This window comes from Cetorhinus maximus, chromosome 12 (genome assembly GCF_964194155.1).
Source record: "Cetorhinus maximus chromosome 12, sCetMax3.hap1.1, whole genome shotgun sequence".
In the NCBI taxonomy this organism is placed as follows: domain Eukaryota; kingdom Metazoa; phylum Chordata; class Chondrichthyes; order Lamniformes; family Cetorhinidae; genus Cetorhinus; species Cetorhinus maximus.
In genome coordinates this window covers 95,385,291-95,411,278 of record NC_135890.1, presented here as the reverse complement: position 1 = coordinate 95,411,278, position 25,988 = coordinate 95,385,291, and the positions used below count along the sequence as shown (strand labels likewise).

Below are 25,988 nucleotides of genomic sequence, written 5' to 3'. Positions count from 1 at the left end.
CTCGTCAGGGATGCCCACATCTCAAAAATGAAAAAAAATCACTACCATTAGCCACTGGTTCTACTGTCTGATGGAACTGCAGTATCTATCAAGAATTGTATAATGGACCTAAATAAAACCTACTGCCTCACAAACTGTTCAATACACATTTTGGCACCTGAAGGTCCATTTTGGATACTGCAAAAATATTTCTAACATTAAATGCATCTGCAACTCTTTATAGTTGGTTGAATATTAGCCTAGCTTTGTGACTAACACACTGATTTGATTAGTGAGATCCTCAAGAACATAAATATGGTTCACTCTGGAGATGATGATGTATAACATAAAAGGTCATTTCTTTCTGGGATAAACAAGAAACAGTTCACAGGTGGCACACTCAATAAAGCAGCAGATCAAACAAAAAAATTATATACATTCCTCACCACTTACAGCAGGAAGGTTCATGCAAATATGATTTTTCTGCTATATGCAATGGCCTGTACAACATGGTTGTACAGGCCATTGCATATAGCACTATTGCAGCACTCAACTATTTAACAAGATGGCTGTAGCTTGCTACTGAATAAACATGCAATGCAATAAACATGTCATGCCTTCGCAAGAGCCTCCAAATTTGCTGGCGAGAAAGGTGGTCCAACAGCAGCGTTCTCTCCCAAGCCAACTTGCCTAGCATTGAGTCGCTAATCACTCAAGACCAGCTCTGCTGAGCGGGGCATCATTCATATGCCTGACAGCTGACTCCTGAAGCAACTGCTCTACATGGAACTCAGTCCAGTTAGGAGACTCCCAGGAGGACAACAGAACCTCTTTAGGGATGCCCTCCAAGCATCTCTGAAGAAGTCAAACATACTCGCTGATTCATGGGATACTGTTGCTTGTGATCGACCAACACGGAGAAGGCTCAATTAGGAAGGTACTGAACACAACAAAAAACTTTGTTGAGAACGTGCAGAAGCGAAGTCAAGGCATAGGAGAGAGCACATAAACCTCGAGGCAACCCACCTACCCAACCCTTCAAGCACCACCTATCCGTGGCAGAGTCTACACAGCTTGCATGGATTTATTAGCCATTTCAAAACCTATCAAATCAGTGTGAAAGCAAGTCATCCTCGATCCTGAGGGACTGCCTAAGGAGAAGAATACAATTAGCATTATTTAAACTGCAGTCCATGCTTAGCTCAAATTGTAACCCCACATCACTTAGAAGGGGTGAGCAGGACATAAATACTTAAAAGATATTTGCACCTTGCCAAGGGTGTTATTTACTTATATTAGTTTTTGCAGTCAGTGCACCTCAACACAAATACACAATATAAACTTTATTTCACTGGCCAGGAAAACTGACATTTTATTTTAGGAACAAAAGCCCTCCATTTTCATCATAAACCACACCATGGTTGCAGTAAAAAGAATGGTTCATTTGCTCTCAAGCCTCCATTGCCACTACTGACCCAGAAATCTGGAAGTATAATACTGCCATCGTCGGCCAAAATCTGCAGTGTACTTTGGAGAAATGTTCTGCAGTAAAAAAGGTTGATTTATTGTACTGTAAAGCTATTACAAGACCAAGTACAAGCTCAATAGTGATGCCATTCAATTATTAAAGGGCCTCACTAAGGACCCCCCAAAAGAGCAGGGGATTGGGGCTAATTGGATAACTTTTTCAAAGCTGGCAAATACATGATGGGCTGAATGGCCTCCTTCAGTACTGCATAATTCTTGGATTATATAAATATTAATGACCTTCCCTGACAGAATGCCAAAGAATTGTAAGGGATCGGTGGAACATTAAAAACTCATGTGCTCTATCAACACAGTTGTCTAACCAACTGAAAAAAAAGTCTAACCAACTAAACAAAAACATACTCTCTTTAACTATACAAAAATAATTTTATTTTATAATATGACAAATGACATTCATTGGTTGAACTCAAAGCAACAAATGTTCCTAAATTAAAATGAAGGTGTCTCATCTAAGGAAAAAAACGTGTAGCAATGGTCCACAAAGTAAATGAAGCTTAAAAAGTATGAGGTAGTTGGTATTAATAGGATACTACAGATTGGCCAGGTTACCCAGGAAACATTCATCTGAGACAAGCATGTTTAAAGAGCAATTGCTGCTCTGGTAGTCAGGTTGCCTGGGTGCAGAGTAAATATATGAGCAGCAGATAAACAGAGCACTCAGTTCCCTTACTCATTTGGAAGTATGCACTGATGCCAATAGCTACAAATGGCTGGTTATCTTACTGCATCAAAGACTATATTTAAGAGAGGTGAGAGAGAAACCAGAAAATTATAGACCTGTTAGCGTAACATCTGTTATGAGAAGTTATTGGAATCTATAATTTAGAAGAGTGACTGAGTAGCTAGAGAAATTTGAACTGATTGGGATTTGTAAAGGGTAGGTCACGTCTAACAAAATTTTTTTTTTGAGGAAGTAACTAAAGTCATAGTATATTGTAGTTTGTAGAGCAACTTTATGAACAAACTAGTTTCCCCAAGGAGGTCCTCACCGGAAAATAGCTACATACCTTAAATCATCAAGTTGCAGAATTGGTTTGGCAGAGTCTTAGGTGTGAACATGAGCATTGAATGTCAGAAATAAGAGTAACTGATCTTAATATCAAGGCAGCATTTGACTTAGGACAAGGAGTCATCCTAGCAAAATGGAGTTCAATGGGGGTCAAAGGGAAAATTCACGAGTGGTTTCAGTCAGGCTTGGCGCGCGCACACAGACGAATGTGGTTGTCAGAGGCAATCTTCACAACCTCAAGTTTGTCAAGGTAGTGCCTCCAGTCCAGTCCAACCAACTTCAGCTGTATTACCAAGTCCTTACCTCCCTCTTAAGGTCAGGAGTAGGACTGTGTGTGTTGGCATCCTTCCATTTGCAAGAGATAATGGACACACAACAAACAATCTATTTAGGTGGGGTGTCTTCGCTTGGTGTATCTTTGCTGATGTCTGTGAAGGCCAATCCTTGACAGGCAGGTTCTGCCACAAGTGCCAAACATAAAGCAGCAAAGTCATGACCTATTGTTTTTGGTGTTGGCACCTAGTGCCATGCTGCTGTTGCCACTGATCATCAAGTTAGCGCATGCCAGACCACAGGAGATGTCAGCATTTCCGTCTTTGACCAAATGACTCCCAGGCGCAATAGTCAATGTTGAGGATCTTCATGTCACACTTCAAATGGTGCCTTGGGCGCCACATGGTCTCCAGTTACCTCACCATACAGAAGGTTCCAGGGCACATGACCGTCTTCCATCCTGTGGACATGCACGATCTACCAAAGCCACCGGTTTGACTAGTGCCAGCACACGAGAGCTCTGCCTTTGAGGGAACTGTCACAATTGTGATTTTCTGTAAGTCACCTATGTTTCACAGCCGTACAGCAAGGTGCTGAGAACACAGGTCTTATAAACCATCAGCTTTGTCCTCAATAAACTTGGTATTACCCCATGTGCATTTTGCAAGTCAAACAAAGGTAGCAGCTGCTTTCCCTACACATGTATCGAGGTCTGCATGAAGGGACAGATTGTCTGTCACTGTGGACCCATGGTAGCAGAATTTGCTAACCACTCCCAGTGGGGTGTCATGTAGTATGTTCAGGAACAGAGATACAACACCTTGTCCATGATGTCTATAGTCAGGGAGAACAAATTAAAGGCATGGCAGATGCAGCCCATGAGTCTTAGTAGTTGATTTTTCGTATAAACGATGAGTACAGCATTGTTAGCATACAGGAGTCCGCTGGTCAGGACAAGATGTATTTTCGTCTTCGCTCAGTCTTGATTGACTGTAAAACTTACCATATCTGCAGGGAAGGGGAAGGTCAAGAGCCTGGAGAAGACGACACCAAACAGAGTGGGGGGCTAGGACAGAGCCCATTTCACTCTATTCTTCACTCAAATTGTTGGAAACGGACCATCAAACTGTACAGTGCGGTGCATGGAAGGAAGGAGCAAATGAGACTGAGCAGCTTTGGTGGACAGCCAATTTTTCCCAAAATCTTGTAGAGCTGCAGCTCTGGTGGGGTGTTGAATGTCTTCATGATATCTACAAAAGGTAAAGGGGTATACCTCTTTCCTTACACTTCTTTTGTACCTGGTGTATGGAGAGGATCACGTCCACAGTAGGTTTGCCAGCACAGAAACCGCACTGTGCTCCTGGGTACACTTGGTCTGCAAGTAGATGGCGTCTTTTAAGTAGCAAAGGCCTTTCCTGTGATGCTGAGGGTGGAGATGCCCTTGTGGCTGTTGCAGTCTCAATGCTGTTGACTTTGTTTCTTTGTTTATGTATAGTGTGATGATCTTGATGTCATGCATCTCCTGTTGAACAGAGCCTACCTTCCAACAAAGGATTCATAAAGGTCATAAAGGTGTGGCAATGGATGGGATTTTACATGCTTGAGCAGTTTGGCTGGGATTCCACCCTTGCTGGGTGCCCTTCTGTTCTCTAGGCAGTCTATGGTCTTCTCGAGCTCAAGCAATGATGGTTCTTCATCTAACTCATCCATGACAGGAAGTTGTGGGAGAGCATCAAGGACAGATTGGGCGATGTCCAACTCACAGGGGTACAGTTTACAGTACTATCAGCCCAGTGGGACATTTGTTTACTTTTGTCAGTGAATACTTCACCATCTGCTGACTTCAGGAGGGCAACTTTAGTGGTGTTAGGGTCAGGCACCCTCTTGATCCCTTCATACATGGCTTGTAGATTTCCATTGTCACAGAGGTTACGGATTTCTTGACATAAGTTGATCCAATGGTTATTTGCACAATATCTCCCTATCCTTTGCATGGCTGTCTTAGCTACTTTCAGGCTGTGTGGTGTTTTAGTTGTTGGGCCTATGTTTGCATTATTGAATCAGAGAACATTGAATGACCTCAAGGCAGCCATTCGGCCCAGCATACCTGTGCTGGCTCTTTACAAGGGCAATTCACCTAGTGCCACTCTCCTGCCTTTTCCTCATAGCCCTGCAAGTTTTCTCTCTTCAGGTAATGATCCAATTCTCTTTTGAAAGCCAAAATTTAATCTGCTCCACCAGATTATCAGGCAGTGCATTCCAGATCCCTTACTTCCAGATCACTTGCTGCGTAAGGAAGTTTTCCCTCATGTGACCATTGCTTCTTTTGCCAATCACCTTAAATCAGTATCCTCTGGTAGAAGGATTGAGAACCAATGGGAACAATTTCTCCCTACCTACTCTGTCCAGACACCTCATGATTTTGAACACTTCTATCAAAACTCCTCTCAACCTTCTCTTCTCCAAGAAGAACTGCTACATAGGCTTTGTTTTTTGCATCAATGACAGATATCATCTCAGCTAAGTAGGTCTCAAACCAGTCCTTGTTGCGATTCCACCTTTACCAAACAATACTTCTGTAGGACTATTCACTGAAAAATCCTCAGTTTTCAGCTCCATTTACAACTCATCAGATTGTAAAGATAGAATGACATGGCCAGCCTCCAGACTTGGGTTGACAAGTGGCAAGTAACATAAGCACCATATAAAGGCCATGTAATGAACATTCCAAAAATAGAAAGGTCCAACTACCTCACTTGACCTTCAATAATGCAAAAATTGACCAAAAGCTGAATTGCGCCAGCCGAAGGACAAAATGGCTACTAGAATAGATCAGATGCAAAACACTCTGATACATGGCCCACCTCCTGATTCATCAAAGCCTCTCCAGCATCTACCATGCTCATTCAGGTGTGCAATTAAACACCTAACAGTCATCTCAATGGGTGCAATTGCAATAACACTCAAGCTCCACACCATCCAAGGCAAAGCATTACACCTGATCGATGCCCTGGCTACTGGACAATATCCACACCCTCCTGTACCAACAAATAGTAGTGACAATATGCTCTATCTGCAGATGCACTGCAGCAGCTCACCAAGGTAACTTGAATAGTACCACACAGCTCCTTCACTACTACCACCAAGAAGGGCAAGGGCAACAATGTCATAGGAACGTGATGTTCCCTCCAAGTCACATACATTCCTAATTTGGTCATATACTGCTTTTCCTTCAATATCAATGAACAAAATCTTGGAATTCCATACTTAACTAGTGCTGCTGTGAAACACCTTGGAATGTTTCATTGCATTAAAGTCACTATTTAAATACAAGTTGTTGTTGCTAACACTATTCTGGGAATACCATCTTTATGAGCACTTGACTTCAAGAAGGCCTATCCCCACTTTCTCATGGCAACTAAGGATGTGCAATATGTTTTAGCAGCATTATCCACATCCCAACTACAAACTTTAAAAAAGGCTGGCAGCTCACTAACACAAAAAAACTGGGGAGAAAAAGTTATTTTCACCCTCATTTAAAAATAAATTAATGCAATTTTAATAGGAAAAATCTGGAAATATCATGTAAAAACAGAAAAAGTCTATGGTGTGAGAATTTCAAATTTTCTAACTAAATATATGTCAAATTATACATTTAACACTAATGCAGAGTACTAAATGCCATTAGTAGCTTACACAATTCCTCATGTCAGCAAAACAGAATTTAGATACTCCTAATGCCAAAATCTGACAAAGTAATAAGAGAAATGGAATCTTGCCTCCTGCAGTAGGATCCTAAGAGTTGTTGAGGCAGCATCCCATACATTAGTCTCCTATTTCATAATCACTCTTCCAAAATTACACGTCAATATAATTTGAGGAGAAAGTACATATTCAGCATAATTTTGTTTATTACACATTTCAAGTGATAACATACTCAGCTCTTTGATAAATCTTTTCATTGAACATAATCAGCTGTTTGCAAAAGCTTTTTTTGTAAAATTGATTGCACAAAAATTACGATTTTGCTATATCTTTGGAAGTCACCCAACATTGCAGCTATAACAGGCACTACTACCATTTGTTCTTGCACAACCTTGAACCAAGTATCAGAATACCTTTCATTTCTTTAATGCACTGTGCCATTGTCCTAAGGCTTCCTAGAGTAAACAGAAGCTGTATTTTCTTGCATATAATGAGAAAAAAAAATACCGAAATGGAAATTAGGTGCTGAAATATGAAAAGTGCCACAAAGCCTTACGTAATTTTTGGATGATAGTCAAACAAAATTCAAAAAGACAAACTCTTTAATGAACATACAAACCCAAAGGGTGTGGTTGCTGTCACTATCAATGGAATGAGGACACACCTTTGAGACAGCTTAGGGGAGAGATTGGGTTTACAAAAGGAATAATAGCTCACGCAAACCCTTTTAACAGATGCAACTTTAACCCTAGATGCCTTCTGACAATTTTGGTGGTTCGATGAATGGAACTGATACATCCAGGATACTTTTTATTCTGTAGTTTAACGCAATCACATTCTGTACATGCTGTTTTATATTTCCAGTTAGACTCTATCCAGGCCCTTTGGTACATTTCCTACACCTCTTTAATAAAATACTAAAGAGTGCAGTTCTTCTTAAGTCTACCTGGTCACTTACCAATGAAGAGAAGGCTTAGTTCTACATGTGCATCCTAAGCACAAGTAATGAGCAATGATCATCAGTCTCCAAGTAGTTTTAGAATATTTAATACAACAGAGCTAACTGACAATCATTAAAATGTGAACAGTACAGGAAGCCTCAAGAGTATGCTTTTGTTTTTAAAAATATTTCTTTACGAGTGAAATTTGTCACCAACTGTTTTAATTTAAGCTAATGAGCATCCTTACTGCTTCCAGATGATCTTATTTGATGTGTTTTTCCCCAATTATATATAACAATGATGTCCAACTGAATGCCAAAGTGAAGCATAAAATCACATGGCATTACACTTTCATGAATAAAATTCCTGCATAATTTATGATTCTCAAGTTACCAGTAAAGTGAAGACTTTGAGCATTGTAAGTGACCCATCACATAAAAGTTAAATTTATGGATATTTGTTTTAACTAAGACAGTAGAAATTAATTTTGTAACTGCTTTTGTGCATCCTATAACTACAGATGAAGTAACAGAAAGTAAAATTCTAATCAGCAAGTTATATTCACTTACTACATAACTGAACGAAAAATATACTGTGTCATAATGAACTTACCATTTTCTTACAGTAAAACATAAAAGCCAATCCACTTACAAAGAATCTATTCAAATTTATTTGAACATGATTGAAATACTGCTCTAGGCAGTTTCAATTTTGCTGTTCTGTTTAGAAATACTTCATGACTTTCCTCCACTTTTATTTATTCAAGTTAGATTTCAATAAAACGTTTTGCAACTTTTTGTTTGTCACCACAAGTGTCAGAGTCAACTGACTATCACACAATTTCTCTGCTTTATTTAAAGGCTGTCTTTACCCCTCTAAATTTTAATTTTATTTTCGTAGTTTGCTCCAATTTCACTTTCTAACACAGCTCCTGCAATTGGTAAAATTCTGACAGTGAAAACATTGCATACAAAAGGTCATGCTGCACATAGGACATAATTTGTGTCCACAAATATTAAACAGTTAACATTAGAACTGAAATTTCTCCACTTACTGCTGTACTATTAAAATCTATTTGAAGGTCTATATTTAATTGGGTATGAATAGCCCAAAAGCAGATACGTGGTTCCCATTTGTATCTCTGAATGAGAATGCAAACCCACCATGCTTCATGGCTGACATGATAAAAATTATACTAAATTGTACAATGCAGATTTCACTGGTGAATTTTGCCTTTTCCTTATTTTATACTGGGAGATCTTAATCTTCACAGCCTGGAAGAAGCTGAATGCTCAAGTCATAAAGTCAACAAATTTCTACTTTTGAAAGGAAAAGAGTCACACGTCCAGGTTTAAATCTAAGTAATACAAATTTTGAAAGGATGAGAAATAAACTGACCACAGTAAGAGCGAACTTTAAATGGGTAAAACTAGTAGTAAAAGTAGCTGTTGGCAAAATACAAAAATCAGTGTAAACCCCTAAAAGACAAACGGTCAAGCAACTATGGTCGAGAAATGAGATGAGATAGTATCAAGCTAAATGAGAAGATTTACACAAATGCAAAGATAAGTGGAAATCCAGCAGACAGGGACATCTATAAAATGCCATAAAGGAATACAAAGAAATATGAGATTTTTTAAAAAATTTAAAAAACTTAAGGTTTATCAAACCTAGCCATAAAAGATGCCAGAAACATATTAAAGAGTGGTAATGCCGAATGGACGCCATTTAAGACTGATGCAAGTGAGACTATAATGAACAAAGCAATGGCAGATTTGTTAAACAAATACTTTGTATTCATTTTCACAGTAGAGGAAAAATACAAAATACCAGCAGTACAAGGGAGTCAAAAGTAAGTCAAGGGAAAGAACTTATTAGATTCAATTTTAAAAATGGTATAGGAGAAAATAATGTAACCAAGGCTAAACACCCAGGCCTGATGGTTTCTGCACCCAGACATTAAAACAGGTGAGGAAATTGTCTTTGGATTGGAAAACGCAAAAGGCACTCCATTATTTAAGAGAAGAAAGGAGGGAGGGAAATAACAGAAAACTGCAGGCCTGTCAATTTAACTTCAGTTCTAGGGCAGTTAGTGGAATCTATAATCAGGGATGGAGTGACTGAGTACCTGAATGAGTATGAGGTAATCAAAGAGAGGCAATATAGATTGTGAAGGGTAAACCATGAAGGGAAGGTCTATTCAGATTTAAATGAGTCAGGTGTTTCAAAAAGATTAAGAAAGGAGAACAGATAAAAAGCATTAAAAAGTATGAATTCCCATTGTTAAGGATATCTATCCTCTAGGACATTTATACCATGTATTAATGGTCTTTTAAAACTGAAGGATTAGTCTGGCAAACTGCTCCAAAAAATAATTTTTCTCTGTGTACACTGCCACAAAACACCTACTCATGAAAGCATTAACAAATATTAATGAAAATGTTTACAGTTCCCACACCAGCCGTTTCTCTGCTTCTTTAAAGTGCCAATTTGGTGTAAAGTTCAGAATAGTTTTGAGCTCTAACAAACTCATTTGACATATAACTCTTAGTGCAAGACAGGAAATATTCTTTCCGCCATTCTAGGCCAGATTCAAACCCATTTTCCTGAGCTGAAACTATAATGCTTGAAGTCACCATGTTATTATATATTAAAAACCATTGTAGAATTCAAAACCACGGTTTTCGTACAGAAAGAAATCTGTATACCTTACACTGTATGTGGTACAAGTCAGAGCAGACCTACTCAAAGTATGCTGACTCAAACTATTCACGTGCAAGCAAAAGGTCTTTCTGCATCTGGTGCTGGAGTTCAAAGTACAATTTGGTTTGGTAGACTCAAGATGTGAGTAGAGAAAATATTAAATCACATCACACACTGTTTCAGCAAGAAGTTTATTACTCTGTTATAGTCTACGTTGTGTTATATCAGCTCCTACATGAGGGACAGCTAAACTAAATTGTTAAAATAATTTTCTACAGGAGCTGGCTAAACTACCTGCTGAGGTCAAGAATGCCAGAAGCTTCATCGTGGTCTTCAAGAAGAAATTATTGTTGAATTTTGTCTCGCCAAAATGCAACTGTAGCCACGTGGTCCTCATTGCAAAATCTCACCTCTGGCATCATTATCTTTGAATATTTCACCTCATTCCAACTCTCTCCGTCACCTTTAAAAATCATGTTCTCTTCCACCTTTGCACATCCAACAACTTTCCACATGCTCCTCTTCTTTCTTTAACCTCTACAGGGCAACCTTCATCCTAGGTAATCTCAATTTCCAGATCAACATTACCCTCTCTTCTCTGACTCCATTGCCCTCCAGTCCTCTCTAAAACGCTCCCTCCACATGAACTCTCCTAAAATATTCACAGATTTAAGGATTAAATTTTCAGGCAATCTTATAATTACAATACTAGTATTTGCCAGTTGACTAGAAAACCTGAGTTCTATTCCTGCCTTGACTGCTAGGCATTCAGGCTTCCCCAACAATTTCAATTTCACTAATCTTGGCTGCGATTTATCTGGGGCAAAGTGAGGTGCTTTCAGAAGTGGTAGAATCTCTTTCTGAATTATTCAAGACTACCTTCCAGTGGGTTGGCATTGTTAATGTTACTCTTTGATTGGCTGATAGGAAATCTGCTTCAATGAGGCATGATTAATTATTCTCTCCCTGGGTGTGACATCCACTTTGAATATTAAGAATGCTGCACATTCATTTTCCTAGCACTTAGTATAAAACATGTAATTCAACTTTGGTTGTGGCATTGCTGCAATAACCATTTCAGCAATTATTAAACAATTTAATACTTGATACATTGCTCTGTTGTCCAAAAGGTAAATTTTATTAAAAATTTGGTAAGTGGTTTGGAGAAAGCAATGTTAAGGTCATGGTGATTTAACACCAGAATGTTAAAATTGCGTATCAGTGATCTTTACATCTTTACATCTGTGCTTAGTGAGGGTGATATTGCAATATTCCACCTTGCTGAAGCATATGGAAAAAAAGTACAATAATAGATTTTAAAAATGTCCAGTGTATCTTGGAATTAGTTACCTATTCTGCTAATTTGATCCAAGACTAATATTTGATGTATTTTGATATTAAAATGCTTTTTAAGAAAATCCAAGTTTTGGATGAAGATGATACTAAATGCAGAAAGCTGATTTTTTTTGTCATGGATTAAATCTGGGTGCTGGCAAATACTTCAGAATAATTATGTTGTGGAAAGCTATAATATATTATTAATGTGAACACTTGGGAATGCAATTAATGCTATGAATAAGAAATTTAGATTATTTAAATCAAACAATACTTTTTTAATGAAAGCCATGAAAGAGTTTATTTATATATGCATTCGTGTTTTTGTTGTTTAATCAACATCTAATCTTCCTCAGATGTGTAGTTTAATCTCAATTCATCAAGGACAATTGTTCCGGTACAGATCAAACTGCTGCCAATTGGGTTTGCATGTACTCATCAGTATAGGTAAAATTACTTCCTAAAGCCTAGAGTGGCATTACTCAAACAGAGGAAGATTGATTTAGAACTGTTATTTTGTCTTGTATGAGGAAGGAGGCCAAATGATGAAATAGTTGAGCCTGAAAGGATGAGAGTTTCAGCAGCTGATGTGCTGAGGCAGGGTTGTAGGTGTGCAGTGTAATGGAGTTGTAAGTAGGTGATCTTTGTGTTTCAACTTTTTCAGGGCTGGAAGTCAAGGTGGCTAAGTTGATGGATCTGGATGTTGTCAGCATACATGTAGAAGCTGAGTCCATGTTTTCAGATCATGCCAGCAAGGAGTAGCATACAACTGAGAAAGAGGTAGAAGCTGATCATGGATTCTTGAGGGACTTCAAAAATAACATTGCAGGGTCAGAGAGAGAGGCTATTGCAGGAGGTGTGCCAGCTATTATTGTATAGGTAAAAGAGGAACCAAGCAAGGGCAATCCCATTGAGCTGAACCTTTTGGAGGGGCATTGGACAGGACTGGTATGGTCAGTTGTGTCAAAAACCACAGGCTGAGAAGGACAATCTCAGCTATATAGAGAGTGTAATTTGTAACTTCGATTCTAGATGTTACAGTGCTATGACAGGCTGGGAAACCTGTTTAGAGAGATTTATACATGGATTTGTGGGAAAGATGAACATGGATTTTGGAGGCAGGAAAGAGTGGTTGGAGGTTGGGCAGTAGTTTGAAAGGTTGGAGGGATTGAGAGTGGTTGTTTGAGGAGCTTGTTGAAGTCAGCAGTTTTAAAATGGAGAGAGATTGAAAATAATTTTCTCTCCTCGGGTACAATGTCAGTCATTCTGGGGACAAGGAGAAAAAGTTGAGTGGTTCATCAGTTTAGAAGATATGGGATCATGGAATCAGAAAATGGGTCTCATGGGCAAGATGAACTCCCAGAGGGGCTTAGGGAAAATAGTAGAGAAACTAAAGAAATTTGTGGGTTCAGGACTGGGCAAGAGAGTGGAAGGTTTGACTCGGCTCGGTGGTGAAGGAGAAAAGGGGAGGAAGCAGCAGAGATGCTAAATGGATGATTTTAATCTTGGTGCCAAAATAATTCATGGGTTCCTTGCACTTTTGTGGGGCGTAGGAGTTAAGAATATAGAGCGATGATTGATGTAGGGAAAAGCAATTGGATTATCTTTGCTTTCCAGTGTGATCCTGGCATAAGGGTTTTGACAGAGGAGAGTGAGGCTTGATGTGTCCAGCAGATCTGGTGATGGATTGTGAAACCAGTTGCACATGAGATAAGCTTAAATTTGAATCACTTGGATTTGAAGAGCAAAGTTGGAGAGTGATTGGTATGGGAGAGATTAATGGTTTTGCTGGGTATAAAGGTGTCAAAGTTGGAAGTGAAGGGGTGATGGAACAGGATTGACAGCTGTAGAAGTCGTGAATTGAAGGCCAAAGGCCAGACAGTTAGCAACTTGAATATACAATTGTAAGCAACTTGGGAGAGTTGTTTTACTATGGTTGAAATAAACAGAAGTAGAATTGGAAGGCAGTAGAGAGATGTGGGTGATGTGAGAGATATAAGTAGTTGTAGATGACCTAATCTGCGATCAAGATCATGGGAGTGGACAGGCCTTATGAGATGCAAGATTTGCAGGGTAACCATGACTTTTGCTTTGATAATGTTTCATTCTAGTACAACCAGGAGGAAAAAAAATCAAAGTTGGCTTGAGTGAACAGTTTCTCTGGGGTTGCTGCTTCCTAGGCTGGATTCTGAAACCCTAAATATACTTTTCAAACCACTGAGATTAACACAACTTACTTAAACATGATTGGACAAAGTTTACTGTCAGAGTTATCTCTAGTCAGTTCCATGTGCTATAAAATATTTAAAATATGTACACAAAGTATGGGCTGATTTAATTCCTGATTTTAATCCAAAATCTACCAGCTTGTAACAAACCTCTGCAACCCAAACAAAATCAAGGGGAAGTTGTTTTCCTAGATGTCATCAAGATCAGAGTTATACAGTTGGTATATTTGATTATAATCTCACTGTGGAAAAGCTGAATCACTCTGCAACAAACTACTTTCCCAAAGCTTTGTTAAAGCTGCACGGCATAAGATTCTTTTTAATTTTTTTTCAAATAAGAAATTCCTTTTGTTTCTACCCAGAACATTGGAAAAGCATTCAGCACCTAGTCTTCTTAGCAACACATTTTTAGGGGAGAATGAGAGTAACTTGCCATCAGTAGGAAGCATAAAAGCCACTGGCACAATTTTCATGGGTACAATCAATGCACTAATCTTCAACAGTACTTAGGATACGAATTGAAACCAATGAACTAGATACGCCACGACATTGTACTGAGCCATGCAGATCAAGAACATACCAAGTTTGATCTGCTTTAGGCTGACTTAACTGATGTCACACTTGGTTAATGGCGGGGGGACTGCAACTGACCTCAGCATCCCTGATTGGGAAAAAGAAAAACAATTCAGCCAACATTTCCACTCCTAATCACTGTTCAACATATGTCACTAGAAAATGGGTGTTATCAGAATCAGCTGTGATACATACACACTGTGGTAAAACTGTCAATTTTAATTGAGGCTCACACCTAACAAACGGCCATTTGGGTGTGGTAATGTAGAACCACACCACAGCACAATTCATTGTCAAAAGAGAAAGACAAAACCAGGCGAAAATACACAACATCCATTTTAGGTAATTCTTATTTGTTTGCTCGTATTATATTCCCATTAAGAGGCTTTTAACAACAAACATATTCCAACAATATTTTATATTAAACAAAACGTTATACTAAGTTAATCTATAAATCTCTAAACTCAGCTTTCCCGATTAGAGAAAAAAAAATCGGCCGTAATGAATAACGGACTCCAAGACAGAGATGGTGATGTTCAGCAAGTTGTGGTCACATTAGGATGCAATGAATCTGGATCATAACTTTGATAATAATCAGACACATTTATGGAGAAATTCCCATTCAGGCAGCATACAAGTTTGTGAAAAATATACAAATATAATGCTATCAATTGTAGAACAGAAAATATAAATAACATTAAATAGTTTATGGAAATAAAAAGGAAAACATATAATAGCAAAAGAAAGCACACTATCACACCTCAGGATTTCTCAAAGTATTCCACAACCAATTACTTTCCAAGTAGACCATCACTGTTAATGTAGGTAATGCAGCAGTCAGCTAGCGCTAATGAAATGAGTTTGGCAGATCATTCTTTCTTTGGTGCTGTTGGGTGAAGGATGATAGCCAAAACTCCCTGTTCATCTTAGAATTGTGCCAAAGGATCGTTTATGTTTACCTGAACAGGTAAATGGGCCCTGGTTTAACATCACATTCAAAAGTCAGCATTTCCAACAACAGAACATTGAAATGTCAACCTAGATTACATGCCTAAATTCTGGGGTGGGACTTGAAGCTACAACATTCAAGATGGAAAATTGTTCAGTAACGTCCTATTGAAAAAACAGCAGGGCAAATCCAAATCCAGGAAATCACCTGTCAGTCTACTCTCAATCATCAGCTAAGTGATGGAAGGTGTTATTAATAGTGCTATCAAGTAGCAGTTACTCAACAATAACCTGCTCACCGACGTTCAGACTCTGTTCTGCCGGGGGAACATGGCCCCAGACCTCATTACAGCCTTGGTCCAAACATGAATAAAAGAGCTGAACTCAAGAGGTGACGTTAAGAGTGACGGCCCTTGACATCAAGGCTGCATTTTACCAAGTATGGTATCAAGGAGCCCTAGCAAAATTGAAATAAAATGGGAATCATGGAGTAAACTCTCCACTGGTTGGAGTAACACCTAGCAAAAGGCAGATGGTTGTGGTCGTTAGAGGCGAATCATCTCATCTCCAGGATATCTGCAGGCGTTCCTCAGAGTAGTGTCTGAGGTTCAACCAACTTCAGCTGCTTCATCAATGACCTTCCCTCCAACTTAAGGTCAGAAGCAGGATATTTGCTGATGATTGCAGTGTTCAGCACCATTCACAACTCCTCAGATACCAAAGTAGTCTGTACCCACATGCAACAAGACCTAGACAACATTCAGGCTCGGGCTGATAAGTGGCAAGTAACATTCGCACCACACAAATGCCTAGCAATGACTATTCCAACAAGAGAGAATCTAACCGTCTCCCCATGACATTCAGTGGCATTAACATCACTGAATTCCCCCACCATCAACATCCTGGCCGGGGGGGGGGTGGTATCATTGACCAGAAACTTAATTGGCCCAGCCATGTAAATACTCTGGCTACAAGAGCAAGTCAGAGGCTGGGAATTCTGTGGCGAGTAAATCACCACCCGATTCCCCAAAGCCTGTCCACCATCTACCAGGCACAAGTCAGGAGTGTGATGGAATGCTGCCTGCTTGCCTAGATGAGTGCAGCTCCAACAACACTGAAGCAGCTGGACACCATCCAGGACAAAGCATTGATTGATTGGCATCCCATCCACCAACTTCAACATTCACTCCCTTCATGACCGACGCATAGTGGCAACATTGTGTACAAACTACAAGATGCACTGCAGCAAATCACCAAGCCTCCTTCAACAGCAACTTCCAAACTTGCAACCTCTAACATCTAGAAGGGCAAGGGCAGCAGATGCAAAGCAATACCACCACTAGCAAGGTCCCCTCCAAACCACACATGACTTGGAACTATAGCACCATTCCTTCACTGTCGATGGGTCAAATTCCTGGAACTCCCTCCCTCAGAGCACTATGGGTGTACCTACAATCACATGGACTGCAGCAGTTCAAGAAGGCAACTCACCCCCATCTTCTCAAGGGCAATTAGGGATGGACAAGAAATGCTGGCCCAGCCAGTAACACTCACATCCCATGAAATAAAAAAATCTGACTCAGATGAAGGTGCAATCACCTCAACCAGCTGACAGTTTTATTTGGTAAATAGTTTTCCTATATTCAGGCTAAGGAAATCTAACAGTTCCAGACAGTCATGCAGGTATATGGAGTATGTCATATGCAGTGCTTGAGAAAGTTGGGCATCCTACACAAGTGTCCCTGAACCAACAGAGGCTCCTTTGGCTTGATTCATAACAGAAGCTTTGGTAATTTAATACAGTCTTTTCCGAAGAAGAGTCATATTGGACTTGAATGTTAGCTCTGTTTCTCTCTCTACAGATGCTGCCAGACCTGGGTTTTTCTAGCATTTTCTGTTTTTTTATTTCAGAGTCTTTTCTAACCTTTTTGAAATCATCTTCTCTTGTTCATGCTCATCATTATTATATAGAAAATGGTGCATAACAAACCTGCTTTCAATATGTTCTATCGCTCCCCTATTGCATTGTTGCTTGAGACTGGATTACTGACAATGGGAAACTGCCTGTAACAAGTTGAAAACAAAAATCTATTCACAGTGCAATCTCTTTGCTGATGATGTGCACTGTACTTCTCATTCTAATTTATGTTTAGATATGCTTCATGCCTTAGTCTGTTTGTGGAAATTACTTCTAGGATATATTAAATTTTAAATTAAACACAAGCATATGATAGTTTAAAATATAACTTGTTTGATGAATATGTCCAGCTACAATGTAGTGTGGATAATACTCTTTATTGTACTATACTGTAACAGACCCCACAGGATGTTTCTTGATCCTTACAATGTGTTTTAAAGTAAATCATTTTTTCGTGGAAGTAATAATTAAATGATATATGTTCCTTATCAAATTAGTTTGAAAAGTAGAGAATTTCACAAAAACATCCTCAATTTAGGCAAGTATTTAAATTATTTATATTTCTATTCTATTTCAGCTCTATTTCCTAAATAAACTATGTTAAAATTTAAAATAGCCTGCAATATTCTGTATATATGTTTGAGAACACAGAAGCAAGACAGAGCATGCAAATGTGTACACAGCAGACTTTTATTACCCTTCATAGATCAATTAGCAAGCATTTTTCTATACAAAATGTCATTTGCTACTTAGACCATCTTTCCAACCTATCCAGATCTCTTTGCCTTCACTTAGAATCAGAGATTTGCAGAGGAGGACGCCATTTGAACAGTCGTGTTTGTGCTGGCTCGTTGAAAGAGCACAAGTGGTTAATCACACATCCTCAACTTTTGTCCATAACGCTGTAATTTCCGCATCCTGAAGTATCTGTTTAACTCCCTTTTTTAAATTAACGGAATCAACATCCACCAGCTTTTCGGGTAAAGCATTCCAGATCCCAACAACTGAAGAAATAAAAAAATTCTCATCTCCGGTTCAAATCTTTAAATGACTTTAAATGTATGATTTCTGGTTCTTGATCCACTCAGAGGGAATAGCTATTCTCTATCTATTCTATCAAAACCTCTCCATCTTCAAAACTTCTATTAGGAGTCATCTCTTAACCTTATTTGTTTCAATGAGAGCAGTCTTAATTTGACTAACCTCATCCCATAACTGAAGTCTCTTATTCCGAGTCACATTCTGGTAAATTCCCCTCTGTACCCTTTACATCTTTCCCAAAGTTTGACACCCAGAATTGTCCACAATACTCCAACTAAGGCCTAATCAGTGATTTATAAAGTTCTAGCATAATCTCTTTGTTTCATAGTCTATGCCTCTATCCATAAACCCAAGTAACCCTTTTGCTTTTGTAACCGCCTTACTTGCCCTGCTGCCTTTTAAGGATTTGTGTGTATAGTCACCAAGGTCTCACTGCTCATCTACACTTTTCAAAGTTGTGCCACTTATAGCATACTACCTTTCCACATTAGTCCTCAAATAATGCATCGCTACAATACTTATTAAACTCTAACCTCCATGCTTCTGTCCATTTTGTTATCCTGAAGTCTATAACTAAACTCACCACTATCTATAATACTGCAAAGTAGTATATCATCAGCAAACTTTATAATGTTGCTCCCAAAACCTGAATCTAAGTCATTTATAAAAACTGAAAAGATAGTGGACCTATAACTGATTCTTGGAGAACACCTTGCAAACCACCGCAAATTCTGAAAACCATCCATTCACCACTTCCTGTCACAAAGCCAGTTTTGTACCCTTACTGCCACTTTCCCCTTAATTCCACAGGCTTCCATCTTAACATGCTTCATATGAGAGACTTTATTGAATGGATTCTGAAGTCAATATACAGATCTGCTACTTACTTTGATTAACCTTCCCTGTTACCTCATAGAACTTAATCAAGTTAGTCACACATAACTTGTATTTTTGGCATATCACCTTAGCTCTCTTTGATTAATCCATGGTTTCCCAAATGAAAGTTAATTTTGTTGCTTATAAGGATTTTCAATATTCTTCTCACCAGTGTTGTTAAGCAGACAGGCCTGTAGTTTTCCAATTTATCCCTTTCTTGAATAGTGGTATAACATTAGGAACACTTCAGGGCTCCTTTGCTCTCCAATGAAGATTGAAGTATTGTGACCAATGCCCCTACTATTTCTACCTTTGCTTTTTACAGCAACTGAGTTTACCTCTACCATATTTTCTGGAACATTCTTTTCCCCTTTTGATGTCATCTACAAACTTAATCAGCTTTGTTTCTGTCTCCATGTGCTACTTGTTGTGAACGATGACAGCAGTGGGACAGATCCTTTTGGCACCTGCTAGGGACCTCTTGCCATTGTGCTACTTGTTGTGAACGACGACAGCAGTGGGACAGATCCCTTTGGCACCTGCTAGGGACCTCTTGCCATGCTAACTAACCTTTGAACTGAGATGAAACCAGTGAAAGCAGAAGCTTAGCTCCTATCTCATGTATTCCTATCTTTTGGAATAGTTGTGTGCGGCACAGTCACAAAAACTTTGCCAATATGTAATAATACAGAATTTCTCATGTCAACAAAAACCATCATTTCCACAAAGAAATTAAGAAAATTTGTTAGCCAGGACCAAGTTCCCACATATAGTTATGAGGAAATCAGCATAAATGTAAGTGTTCCACTATCACCTCTTTTAATATGCCTTTTAATACTTTATCCACAAGCAATATTAGACTCAATGGCCTGTTGTTCTATTTCATCCTCATGCCCCCTTTTAAAGTTTGGTATTGGGTACTGTTCAAACCTTGGGTAGTATTCCTGTTTTTCATAATTCCCTAAAGATATATGACTGCTTTCAGCAGCACCTTCTTTAAATATCCTCATAAGAAGTTCACTTGGGCATGATTTCTTGTCTTCCTTTAATTTTCTTAGTCGATCACTGGCCACTTTATTTAACATTTCTATTTCTTCTTCCTGCCACTCTCCCCCAGCCCTTAACACAACATGATGTACATCATCATGTTTTCACTTCTACGGCACCCTTTATAGATTTCCCAATGCATTTCCAGTGGATTGAAATCATTCTTAGCAAATACATTTGTTACTCATTATGAATTTTTAAATCAATTCCTACATTAAATAGCTACTCCAGTTGCCCTTCATGGACTGTAATGGACTTTGAGACATCCAGGGTTTATGAAAGGCACCATATAAATGCAAGTGTTTTCCTCTTTCAATTCCTGACTTGATGCCGCACATGTCGATAGCTAGTTTCTTTCCCCTTAGGTGTTTCTTCCCTATTTACAGAGATTCCAAGCTTATCAATAACTAGACCAGATAGTTCCAATGTATTGCTAATTGAATTCTCTTCTGGTTCTGACAAAAAGATCACAGACCAAAATACTACTCTCTCCACAGATGCTATATGAAATAAGTATTGCCAGTATTTCCTGTTTATAAAAGGTTGCTGATCTAGATATTCTCCCACGCCTTTTACCATCTTAGGAAAGATGACAGCTATATGTTCCAAACCCAAGCTAATTCCAGCTTACTAGGATATGAACGAAGGCAGTGTAAATTGAAGACTTGTTTCCATTGGTCCCCCTCAAAGGAACTGTCTCCCTTCAACTTGGCAGCTCTAGTACCCACCGATTTAGGAATTCCATGAGAATAATCCAATTTGCCACACGCACTACAATTGTCTCTGTTTTGTTCTCGTTTTTAAAACTTAGAATTTCAATCAAAATTTTATACTTAGAACTTAACACTTTTTTTCCAGAATTGTGATTTTATTCGTAACCGTGATAAACTTTATACTGATTATAACAGAAACTTGTACATATATAGTTCCTTAACATAATAAAATGCCCAGAGGCATTTCACAAGAGCAGTAAGAAGCAATACTGGACTATGGATCACTTAAGGCAATATTTGGGCAGATGGCCAAAAGCTTGGCCAAGGAGATAGATTTTAAGGAGAGTCTTAACGGAGGAAAGAGAGGTTTAGGGAGGGAATTTCAGAGCCCAGGAAGCTGAAGGTATGGTCACCTATGGTGAAGGGGTTAAAATCAGAGATGCTCAAGAGGCTAGAATTAGAGGGGCACATATATCTTGGAAGGTTGTGAGGCTGGAGGAGATACAGAGACAGGGAAGGGCGAGGCTGTGGAGAGATTTAAAAACAAGGATATAATTGTGTACAATCCAATTAACTCGATATCTCTGCACGTGAAGAATTAATTGCTAGTTGTAGGAATTTTAAAAATCTTGCAGTAACTGAAATTGTAAAGAATACAAAACTAGCCTTATAAACATATGAAAATGACAAACAGAAAAAGACCAGCTGGTCAAAGCCAGTTCAGAAGGTCACCTAGGCTGTTTGTTTCCACTTACCAATTATATAAAAAATAAAAGCAAAATACTGCGGATGCTGGAAATCTGAAATAGCTCTGAAGTTGAGTCATACAGCCTCGCAATGTCAGCAGTTTCTCTCTCCACAGCTGCTGTCAGACCTGCTGAGCTTTTCCAGCATTTTCCGTTTTCATTACCGATTATATTATGCCGCCTTTAAACAAATCCGATTTGAATAACTTAAGGCATGCTTAATTGGAAGTGCCAAAAGAATTCAACAACGTAGGTTGTTATGCAACTTCATCTTTTATTTTGTGGCTTTCGATTTTGAGACAGTCTACAACCGTTGTGCAACAGTTATGAATTTAGTGGACACTTGAGAAGTAACCGAGCTGAAGCTTGACAGGAACTGAAGTAAAAGGACCCTTGTGTGAGTTGGCACATTCCCATGTCATCTGACAGGCAAAAATGACACGACGTGGGAGAAACAGTAAGTGTATACTTGAAAATCAAATCCGAATAATCAAATGCCCATTGATAAGTGGAGAAAAGGGTGGCCTGAAGTGATATTGAGCGCGCGACCTGGTCCCTTTACTAGGAAAACGCCGTCGATACTTATAACTCAGAGAAAGGCGGGGGGGGGGGGGGGGGGATGGAGTCCGGGTGTTCCCGCCGTCGATTGGCCCTCGCTATGTACTCATAATTTCAAAGTTCACATTCAAACATTAACCCGGCTGTGAGCACTAACTGCTGCCAAGATTGCGGAGTTTCCAGCTGCTTCCTATCCCACAGGCCCAGCCACAGAGAGCTGAGGCCCTGCCGCAGTCACCGTCCCAGAGCCTCCGCCAGCGCCAGGCGGCCGATCCTCCAGCGAACCGGCCCCCGGGCGGGGGGGAGGAGGTGGGGGGAGCTCCCCCTTCCAAAGGCTCTGGGTGAAAACTCACCTCGAGTTGTGGTAACTTTGTCTCCGGCTCCTATCCCGGCCTCTCAGCTCCGCGAACCCGAGCTCGGCCGAGTGAGCGAGGCCAACCAAACCGGCCCCGCCAACTGACGTCAGGCAACGCCTCCCACACAGAGAACCCAGTGTCAGCGCTGGACGCAGGGAGTCAGCACTGAGTATAGGGAGTGTCCGCGCTGGACGCAGGGAGTCAGCACCGAGTATAGGGAGTGTCAGCGCTGGACGCAGGGAGTCAGCACTGAGTATAGGGAGTGTCCGCGCTGGACGCAGGGAGTCAGCACCGAGTATAGGGAGTGTCAGCGCTGGACGCAGGGAGTCAGCACTGAGTATAGGGAGTGTCCGCGCTGGACGCAGGGAGTCAGCACCGAGTATAGGGAGTGTCAGCGCTGGACGCAGGGAGTCAGCACTGAGTATAGGGAGTGTCCGCGCTGGACGCAGGGAGTCAGCACCGAGTATAGGGAGTGTCAGCGCTGGACGCAGGGAGTCAGCACCGAGTATAGGGAGTGTCAGCGCTGGACGCAGAGAGCCGACACTGGAAATGGGGGATGTCGGCACTGGACGCAGGGAGTCAGCGCTGGATACAGGCACTGAGGGTATGTGGAGTGTCAGTACTGGATATAGGGAGGCATCAATGAGTATAGGGAGAGTGATCACTGGGTCCAGGGAAGGGCAGCACTGGATATAATAGGCTCAGCATTGGGTATAGGGAGAGCCAGCATTGGGTGTATTGCACTGGGTATGGAGAGTTTCAGCACTGGATAGAAGGAGTCAAGACTGTAAATGGGGATTCAACGCTGGGTATAGGGAGATTCAGCACTGGATATAGGGTCAGCATTTGGTATAGGGCATGTCAGCGCTGGATACAGGGGATTCCGCACTGGAAATAGGAAGTTCAGCACTGGATACAGAGAGTTCAGAACTGGAAAGGGGGAGTCAGCACTGGATATAGGCGGTGTGGGCACTGGATATAGGGAGTCAGCACTGAATATAGGGAGACTCAGTAGTAGGTCCGGGAGTGTCAGCACAGGTCCCATTGAATATCAGCACTGGAAACAGGGAGTCACCACTGAGTATAGAGAGGGTCAGCATTGGGAATGGGGTGTGTTGCACTGGGTATAGGGAGTTGGATAAAGGGAATCAGGACTGGGCATGGGGACTCAGCACTGGGTATAGGGAGTTGGCACTGGATAGAGTGTGAGTCAGCACTGGGTATAGGGAGTGCCAGCATCACATATGGATCCAATTATTGTCCGCACTGGATACAGGAGTATCAGTTCTGGACCTAGTGAGTAGTGCACTGGATGCAGTGAATAACAGCCCTGGATTATAAGGAGTGTCCACACTGCATATAGGTAGTGACCACAGTAGGTATAGGGAGAGTTAGCGCTGGGCCTAGGGAGTGTCAGCACTGGATATATGGTTAGCATTGGGTATAGAGAGAATTAGCATTGGCTACAGGGAATGGCAGCACTGGCCATAGGGAGAGACAGCACTGGGTATAGGAAGAGTTAGCACTAGATCCAGGTATTGTCAGTGCTGGGTATAGGAAATGTCAGCACTGGCATGGAGCCCAGGGAGTGTCAGCAATGGGTCCAGGGAGATTCAGCACCAGGTATAGGGAGTGTCAGCACTGGATGTAGGGGAGTCAGCACTCGGTACAGGGAATGTCAACACTGGGTACAGGGAGTGTCAGTATTGAGTAGAGGATCTGTGGACATTGGGTACAGGGAACATGGCACTGGGTATAAGGAGTGCCGGAATTGGGTAAAGGGAATCAACACTAAGCACATAGAGTATGGGCACTGGGTACAGGAGTGTGGGCACTGGCTAAGTGGTGTCAGCACAGGGTAAATGTGTGGGCAATGAAAAAAGTGGGAGCACGGATAAATGGAGTGTGGGCAGTGGGTAAAGTCAGTGTGGACTCTAGGTAAGATGTTATCATTGGGTAAAGGAACTCTAGGCACTGTGTAGGGAATGTGGGCACTGGGTAAAAGCTGTGTGGGCACTGGGAAAGGGAGTATAACCACTGGAAAATTGGACACGTTAGAGAGTGTGGGCACTGGGTGGAGTGTAGGCACTGAGTAAAACAAGTGGGGTCACTGGCTAAGCAGAATGGGAGCACTGAGTGAAGGGTGTGGGGGCATTGCATTTAGGGAATGTGGACATAGTAAAGGGAGTGTGGGCATTGAGTAAAGTGAATATGGAATTGGGTAAAAGGTGTGTGGTCATTGGGTAAAGGGAGTGTGGCACTGTGTAGAGAGTTTGGGGGCACTGGGAAGGGACTGTAAGCACTGGGTAAAAGAAGTGTGGACAGATGTGTCGCCACAGAGTATGGGAGCACAGACACTGGGTAAAAGGGAGTGTAGACACTGGGTGAAGGGAGGGTGGGCACTGGGTAAAGGGAATGTGGGCAATGTGCAGGCTGTGTGGGCTCTGGGTCGATTTTGGGCATTGGGTAAAGGGAGAGTGGCACTGGGTAAGTGTAGTGTGGGCATTGAGTGAAGGGAATATGGGCACTGCATGAAGGGTGTATAGGCACTGGGAAAATGGACTATTGAGCATAGGGAAATTAATGTTTGGCCACTGGGTGAAGGGAATAAATAGCCTTGCTAACAGCACAGTGTAGGTGCTTGGCATTGGGAACAGGGGCAGACCTGAGGAAGGAATGGGGAACAACAATGTAGGTAAAGGGAAATAGGAACATGCAGTTGTAGGAACAAAGATTTTGAGTAACATCAGGGAAAGGTGTAAGTGCTGAGTGAATCAAGTTCAGGACATGAGAACTAGGTGAAGAAGTAGTAGGATTCACTCATTAGGTGAAGGGGGAGCAGGGAGTGGATGTAAGGTATAGGTACCGAAAGTGGGGGACTGCGAGTGCGCCGGGGGTTCAAAAGAGCCACAGATTTTTGAAAGTATCCAAGATGCAGGGATCTGTGCTGGGTCCCCTATTATTCGTCATTTATATAAAGGACATAGATGACTATGTGGGGGGTAGGATTAGTAAGTTTGCCCAAAGATTGGCCGGGTGGTCAACAGTGAGGTTGAGCGTCTTGGGCTACAGGAAGATATAGACGGGATGGTCAAATGGGTAGATAAGTGGCAGATGGAATTTAACCCTGAAAAGTGTGAGGTGATACACTTTGGAAGGAGTAATTTGACAAGGAAGTATTCAATGAACGGCATAACACTAGGAAGTTCTGAGGAACAAAGGGAACTTGGTGTGTGTGTCCATAGATCTCTGAAGGCAGAGGGGCATGTTAGTGGGGTGGTGAAAAAGGCATATGGAACACTTGCCTTTATCAATCGAGGCATAGATTACAAAAGTAGGGAGGTCATGTTGGAGTTGTATAGAACCTTGGTGAGGGCACAGCTGGAGTACCGTGTGCAGTTCTGGTGGCCACATTATAGGAAGGTTGTGATTGCACTGGAGGGGGTGCAGAGGAGATTCACCAGGATGTTGCCTGGGATGAAACATTTAAG

The 25,988-nt window shown here is 40.9% G+C and overlaps 1 protein-coding gene across 3 annotated transcripts in view; it reads right to left on the bottom strand.

The window, feature by feature from the left end:
• Positions 1–22,621, bottom strand: part of clip1a (CAP-GLY domain containing linker protein 1a) — a 169,099-nt gene extending 146,478 nt beyond the window's left edge. For 2 of the 3 annotated variants that reach the window (XM_078554133.1, XM_078554135.1), the window contains exon 1: positions 22,495–22,617. The gene's annotated coding sequence lies outside the window, so the exon portion shown is untranslated. Of the gene's footprint in view, positions 1–22,494 lie in introns of all 3 variants that reach the window. The other variant, XM_078554132.1, reaches the window with a different exon arrangement.
• Positions 22,622–25,988: the final 3,367 nt, after the last annotated feature.